The sequence below is a fragment of the Aulostomus chinensis genome, chromosome 1 (genome assembly GCF_037954235.1).
Source record: "Aulostomus chinensis isolate RoL2024-O1b breed Wild chromosome 1, RoL_Achi_v1.0, whole genome shotgun sequence".
In the NCBI taxonomy this organism is placed as follows: Eukaryota; Metazoa; Chordata; class Actinopteri; order Syngnathiformes; family Aulostomidae; genus Aulostomus; species Aulostomus chinensis.
Genome location: NC_141320.1, coordinates 30,707,551 through 30,714,076, shown reverse-complemented (window position 1 = coordinate 30,714,076; position 6,526 = coordinate 30,707,551). Strand labels below are relative to the sequence as shown.

The following is a 6,526-nucleotide window of genomic DNA, read 5'->3' as shown; positions in this document are numbered from 1 at the left end:
TTTGACCCACCTTTATAATGCTGCAGACAACACAACCAAACTGGCCCCGATCAGGATTTGACAGGCCGAAACATGCCCTAAAAACACCAAGAATAATATCCACCACCTTCTGAACGGGGCCTGGCCCGTCTCCTGCATCAGGGGCCGCCGCAGTCGCCCATCAGCTGTTCAACAGCTGTTCGCCGCAACACTCAATGAGACAAAGACATCGAAGCTCAAACTGCTGTTGAGGAAGCCGTGATCGTATAGTGGTTAGTACTCTGCGTTGTGGCCGCAGCAACCCCGGTTCGAATCCGGGTCACGGCAGCATGAGATAAATTTCTTTGTGTGTATTGATGGACACAAGCCAAGCAGAAATTTCCCACAATGCAATAGGGCAGTGTTTGGTCAGTGCTGAGCAGGCGTCAGTCTGAAAATGATGTCATATTATTGTGTCATCACTTGACCAGACCCAAAAGTAGGCTCAGGTATCAGTTTCTTCTCAATGCTAACGTCTGCTAGCTTAGTCTGCTACTTTGATGGCTCTGCCTGCTCAAAGGTCCAGACCCCTGGATGTGGTGGTTCCTACCTGAACGTAGATTCTGTCAGCTCATGTTGTTAAATCAACTCACCAGGAACACCAGTAGATTTCAATGGACTGACAATGAGTCTCATTGAATGGTCAACATGTCAAATATGAAGTCATCACCTGAGGAGGTCTGCTGCTGGAATGAAGCTCCAGATATTCACAAGATATTCCAGATCTTAAAATAAAGCATTTTTATATTTGATTTCTTATTCATTCAGGTCATCCAGTCATGTGACTGAAGTCATCCAGTCACGTGACTGAAGTCATCCAGTCATGTCAGTGTTGTCACTTGGCAGGACTGTCACTGCCGTCTCATTCTAGAAAAGAATCCAGACTCCACATACAAGATGGTTGATGTTTCCTTGACTTGATGCTCTGACTGTCAGGGTAGATGACAGCTTCTTCTGCTGCTGCATCTGAGTGGCTAGGATTGGAGGTTTTACCTCCCAAGGTTGTTTGGTTTTAGGGGAAACTTCAAAATTCCAGTCCCCAACCTGGGCTGTTCTGAAACTCTTCTCCTGAATCACTCCTGAGTTCTTGTTAAGAGCTGGAAATGAGCTGCAGCAAGAAAAAATACCAGTGCCAACCAGATCAACTTCATGGCTGTTTTTGTAGTGATTTGGTTCTAAACAAATAAAACTGACTTGACTTGATTTGGTGCCTCATGAGGAGAAAATTTGGGCACAAATGTTGGACAAGAGTGTTTGTGGAGGGTGTTTTTTTGTTGTTGTTGCAGTGTTGTAAGTCACTGTAACTGCAGCTGAATGATTGAACTTTCTCCAAATGTCCTCAAGATGGTTTCCAATGACATCAGTTGTCACAAGAGGAAGTCTGCATGTAAACACACTCAGGTGTGCCCAGCTATTCTTATGAGAACATTCGATCAACTTCATTCTATGTGCAGCCTAACCTTAATCTTAATCTTAATCTTAACCAACTGAATCTTAATCTTTATTTGAAACTAAACTCAATCCAGACCTTCACTCTGAAAGAACTCACAAACTGCATTGCGCTGCATCAGGGCCGGTCTTTGGTCCCCATGAGGACGAGGACTCCTGATCAGTGTTGATGATGGAAATGGTCTCCAACACCATAAAACAAGAAATACACACACGTGTAAACACACACAGTGACCCCGCATGTCGTTTTTGCCCAACTTAAATTTTCATTCATTACCCAGAACCTCTCAAAAGCCCTGAAGAAAAATTGAATATTTGGAGTTTGAAAGCCATAAATCACATCCATATCATCTCGTCCATCTCAGTCTGATCTCATCTGTGTTGTTTTTTTTAAAGAGGGACAAATTGGTACTTGGTTAAAAAAGCACTGTGGGAAAATGATCCTGCTTTCAGGGAGGTCTTTGGTGAGTTTGCTAACAATGCAGAGAACCATGACGGTACCAAGCACAAGGCTGCTGCCCTCTGCATCACAGCTACACTTTGGAGTCTGTTTGAACTGAATGGGAAGGGTCTGACATCATCATACCAGTACAACAACAAGTGACCATGAACCAAAAGAAAACCTTCACTGATGAGTCCATGGATCTCATTGATCTGTGCCATTTCCTGATCTTCAGGTTCTGTCTTTGATTTCTTTCTTTGATCTCTAAATTCTGTGCTTTGGTTTCCTTGGTCAGTCTTTGAATTCTGGTTCATAATAAAAAAGAACTCCCAGCATATTTCTGCAGACCATAGATAGGGATTTTTACCAACTGCACCATAGCAACCCTCTTGCTGTCTGCTGTTGTACCATTGAAAAGTAAGACAGCCTGGCAGTCAACAAACTGGGCTCAACAGAAGAATGTCAACTAAAGATGGATTAAAGACCAGGAGGAAATGTAACCAACCTACAAAGATGGAGGGGAATTGAGACCCACATGTTTGCCATCCTTGATGAACTGTCCACTGGTGCAGGGGATGAGGTCATGGCCATGATCTGGGAGCCAGTCCTGGATGTTAAATGCCCTGATGATGGACAGTGCAGTGGCAAAATGTCCGGTCCACTGACTGAACTCTGCCACAAATGAGGAACAACAGTCAGCAAGGAGTAGAAACGAAGAGGAGAAATGGAGAGAACAGAAAGAATGAGAGATCATGGAGGAAAGAGGCTGATATTTGCAAGTGTCCTGAGTACAACACAGCAATCTAGAGAAACCATGACCTGGATTACTGAGGACCTCCACTGGCAGTTCATTTTTGTTGATCATAGGGCCATGCTGGGTGAAGCAGGAATGAATCCTGGGACTGAGGTTGTGGAGCAATGGTCACCTTTCCTGCTGAAACTGTCAATTCTTCTGCTTGGTTCTCTCCACAAAACCAGTCCCTTAACGGAGCTCAAACCCCAGTTACAGCTGTGAGAGCCCAGAATCTGACACACTGGACCATCAGGAACAGCTTTGTGCTTTCAAACAACAGAGACGACACTCAAGGACTCAGGGAACGCAGGAATCTCTGGCCTCAGCTGACATGTTGAATTTCAGCAACACTTCATGATGCTGAGTTTAGCAAACCAATGAGAAGATGAAGGAGGCCATCAACTCCTTCAAGCTCAACATCTCCACTGCTTTACCCAGGAGGTCAGGAGGTCAAAGCAGAACCTGCACCCCCCACCTCTGATGTTTACTCCACACAGAGATGAGGGGTCTGTTCAGAAGAGTGAGCTGGAGTCTGGGCAAGTCTTTTCATTCAGTCCCTGGTTGAAACAATTGTCTCCACCAACTTCAGTATGGGTCTGGACCTGCACAGGTTACAATTCGTGTCTTGGTCCCAAGGGTTTGTTGAACCAGAGAAGCTTCAAGTGGTGACGCTCATTAAACCATGCATGAAGGTCAACCTGCATTATCTGCTGTGCTCATTAGCAGGGACTTAGCTCCAATGGTAGAGTGCTAGCTTAGCATGTGAGAGGTAGAGGGATCCATGCCGTCCTTCTGAGAATACTTTAACTTGTTCTGTTGATCAGAGGAGCTGCTGGTTGATGAATGCTGATGTTTGTCCACTGCTGTGATAAAGTGTCCCCTGTTACTGAGATGTGGATGAACACCTGCTCAGGTCAAAGCTGCAATCAAACCAGGGACTCTGAACCACACAGTGAAGGAGTTTGTCATCAAGATTTATGGCAGCTTTGAAACTTCCCACCATCTCCTGAATGTGGAGCAACTTGTCCTGCCAAAACTGTCCCCTCTTCCATTCTTAATAACACCTGTCCTGACTGGCAATCAAGCTAGGCTGCAGCGGTGAAAGCACTGAATGCAGCCAGGATACACAATGACTCAGGATACACAGGAATCTGTTGACTCAGCTGGAGAAGCAGAGGGTCCACCAAGACCAGCAGACACCTTCATTCTTGATTCTTGATTTCAAGGGCAGCCCCTTGAGATGCACCATCTCATTTTGGAGGGGGTCCTGACAAATAATGACCAACAATACAACAATAATAAAAGTAGATTCTATTTTCAACACAAGGACACACACATCATACACCCAGGTACAGGCCAACAATGTTCCCCAAAGCCCCCCCCCCCCCACCACCACCACCACCATCCAGTATTATACAAAGTATGATCAGAGATCCCACTGCAGAATAAGAGTGGGCCTGTGTTCACATACTCATACATTTAAACACCCATCTAAATAAATACTGCTTCCATGCACCATTAAAGTACACAATGCATATTCATACACAAATATCCACATATTTACAGTACAGAGAACAAACAAGAACAAGTAGAGAGTGAATCCTGGAGAGAAAAGGGGAGGTGCATCAGAAACAAGAGCAGATGTTTGAAAATGCTTGATGATTTGAAGATGAGAAAGGAAGAGAGAGACGCAAGTGAGGAGGAAAGGTTGTTCCAATTTAATGGAGCTTTAAATACAACCGGTCAAAGCAGGAGGCCGTCCCCACTGATCCTGGATCTGCTCGACGTTCCTGCCTGTTAAAAGGAAGGTGTTCATCACCACTGTTGCAGGATGTGCTGCTGATGGAGAATAGTTGGGTGTAGATTCATTGAAGCAGTTTGGTGCTGGACCTGCTCTACTAGTAAAGAGTCATGAGAGAACTTTGTTGTGATTTGGTTCTAACAAATAAAAATGATTTGACTTGATTTGGTGCCTCAGGAGGAGAAAATTTGGGCACAAAAGTTGGACAAGAGTGTTTGTGGAGGTTGTGGATCAAAGTTCTATTTATATCCAACACATAAAATCAAACAATGTGAAGCAGGCTAATGAACAATAAATCAAATATAAAAATGCTATATTTTAAGATCTAGAATATCTTGTGAATATCTGGAGCTTCATTCCAGCAGCAGACCTCCTCAGGTGATGACTTCATATTTGACATGTTTACCATTCAATGAGACTCATTGTCAGTCCATTGAAATCTACTGGTGTTCCTGGTGAGTTGATTTAACAACATGAGCTGACAGAATCTACGTTCAGGTAGGAACCACCACATCCAGGGGTCTGGACCTTTGAGCAGGCAGAGCCATCAAAGTAGCAGACTAAGCTAGCAGACGTTAGCATTGAGAAGAAACTGATACCTGAGTCTACTTTTGGGTCTGGTCAAGTGATGACACAATAATATGACATCATTGTCAGACTGACGCCTGCTCAACACTGACCAAACACTGCCCTATTGCATCGTGGGAAATTTCTGCTTGGCTTGTGTCCATCAACACACACAAAGAAATTTATCTCATGCTGCCGTGACGCAGATTCGAACCAGGGTTGCTGCGGCCACAACACAGAGTACTAACCACTATACGATCATGGCTTCCGCAACAGCAGTTTGAGCTTCTATGTCTTTGTCTCATTGAGTGTTGCGGCGAACAGCTGTTGAACAGCTGATGGGCGACTGCGGCGGCCCCTGATGCAGGAGACGGGCCAGGACCCGTTCAGAAGGTGGTGAATATTATTCTTGATGTTTTTAGGGCATGTTCCCACCCATCTTCACGTGGGTGACAAAAATGGATTTTTTGTAAAGATTTCGGCGCGAGTTCGGCCTGTCAAATCCTGACAGCCAGTTTGGTTGTGTTGTCTGCAGCGAGAGCGCGCCTGGCACGCTCAGCGGGAGCGAGTCCGATCATTATAAAGGTGGGTCAAACAATTTAGGTTGAGACGAAGGATGGCACGGGCAGAGCAGACGAAGGTCTTCATTCCACCCGCAGAGCTGTAGAGCATGGATCATGTCAAGGACTAAATGAGGGGAAAGAGAGCAGGAGAGCAGGGCAGAGACAAAGACAGAGAATGCTCTCATAAAACAAGGACTGTTCCGTCAATGGTAGAGCAGAGTGGCGCAGCGGAAGCGTGCTGGGCCCATAACCCAGAGGTCGATGGATCGAAACCATCCTCTGCTAGAAGAAGAAAAATAATATGAACCAGTGTCTTTAGAAATGCGTGTCTGTTAAAAAGAGGTTCATAAGAATTTTTTCTTCCTCCACAATCACCAACCATTGTGAGAGTTAACAACAGTCCACTTTCTGACTGAAGCAAAAGTAGACTTCAAAAGGTTTTTCTGATTCAACATAGCAGCTAAATTTCCATTTCCATTTCCTGAACAGGACAGGTTAAAAAAAAGGGAATGTCATGACTTCCTCTGTATGTTAGAATGTGAACAACTAAAAATGTTCATGCCCAGTTTTAAGTTAGAATTAAACTGAAAATACCAAAATCTCCCCTCTTCAATCCTGTCACTCAGTGTTGTAAACTGTTTCAAACAAATTCTACTGTTCAACAGTTCAAGTGTTTCTAATGAAGCTGAATGTTCTCCTCTACTTTCCTCAGTTGTGTTTCTTTCATGTCCTCCTGAGATCAAAGACAGAATTCCAGGTACAAATAAAGACACTATCAAAGCCCCCCTGATGACATCATCATCAATTCTGTCTTTGATCTGGAGGCTCTTGCTTTAATCTTGGCTTTGATCTGACTAATGTTTCCTGACAGGTTGCTGTTTCCACTCCAGAGC

The 6,526-nt window shown here is 44.5% G+C and overlaps 2 non-coding genes across 2 annotated transcripts; both read left to right on the top strand.

Annotated features, from left to right (window-relative positions):
- The first annotated feature begins 234 nt into the window (after window positions 1–234).
- trnah-gug (transfer RNA histidin (anticodon GUG)) lies at window positions 235–306 on the top strand. Its single transcript has one exon. It is a non-coding gene; the product is annotated as a tRNA-His (tRNA).
- Window positions 307–5,846: 5,540 nt separating this feature from the next.
- On the top strand, window positions 5,847–5,918 carry trnam-cau (transfer RNA methionine (anticodon CAU)). The gene has a single exon. It is a non-coding gene; the product is annotated as a tRNA-Met (tRNA).
- Window positions 5,919–6,526: the final 608 nt, after the last annotated feature.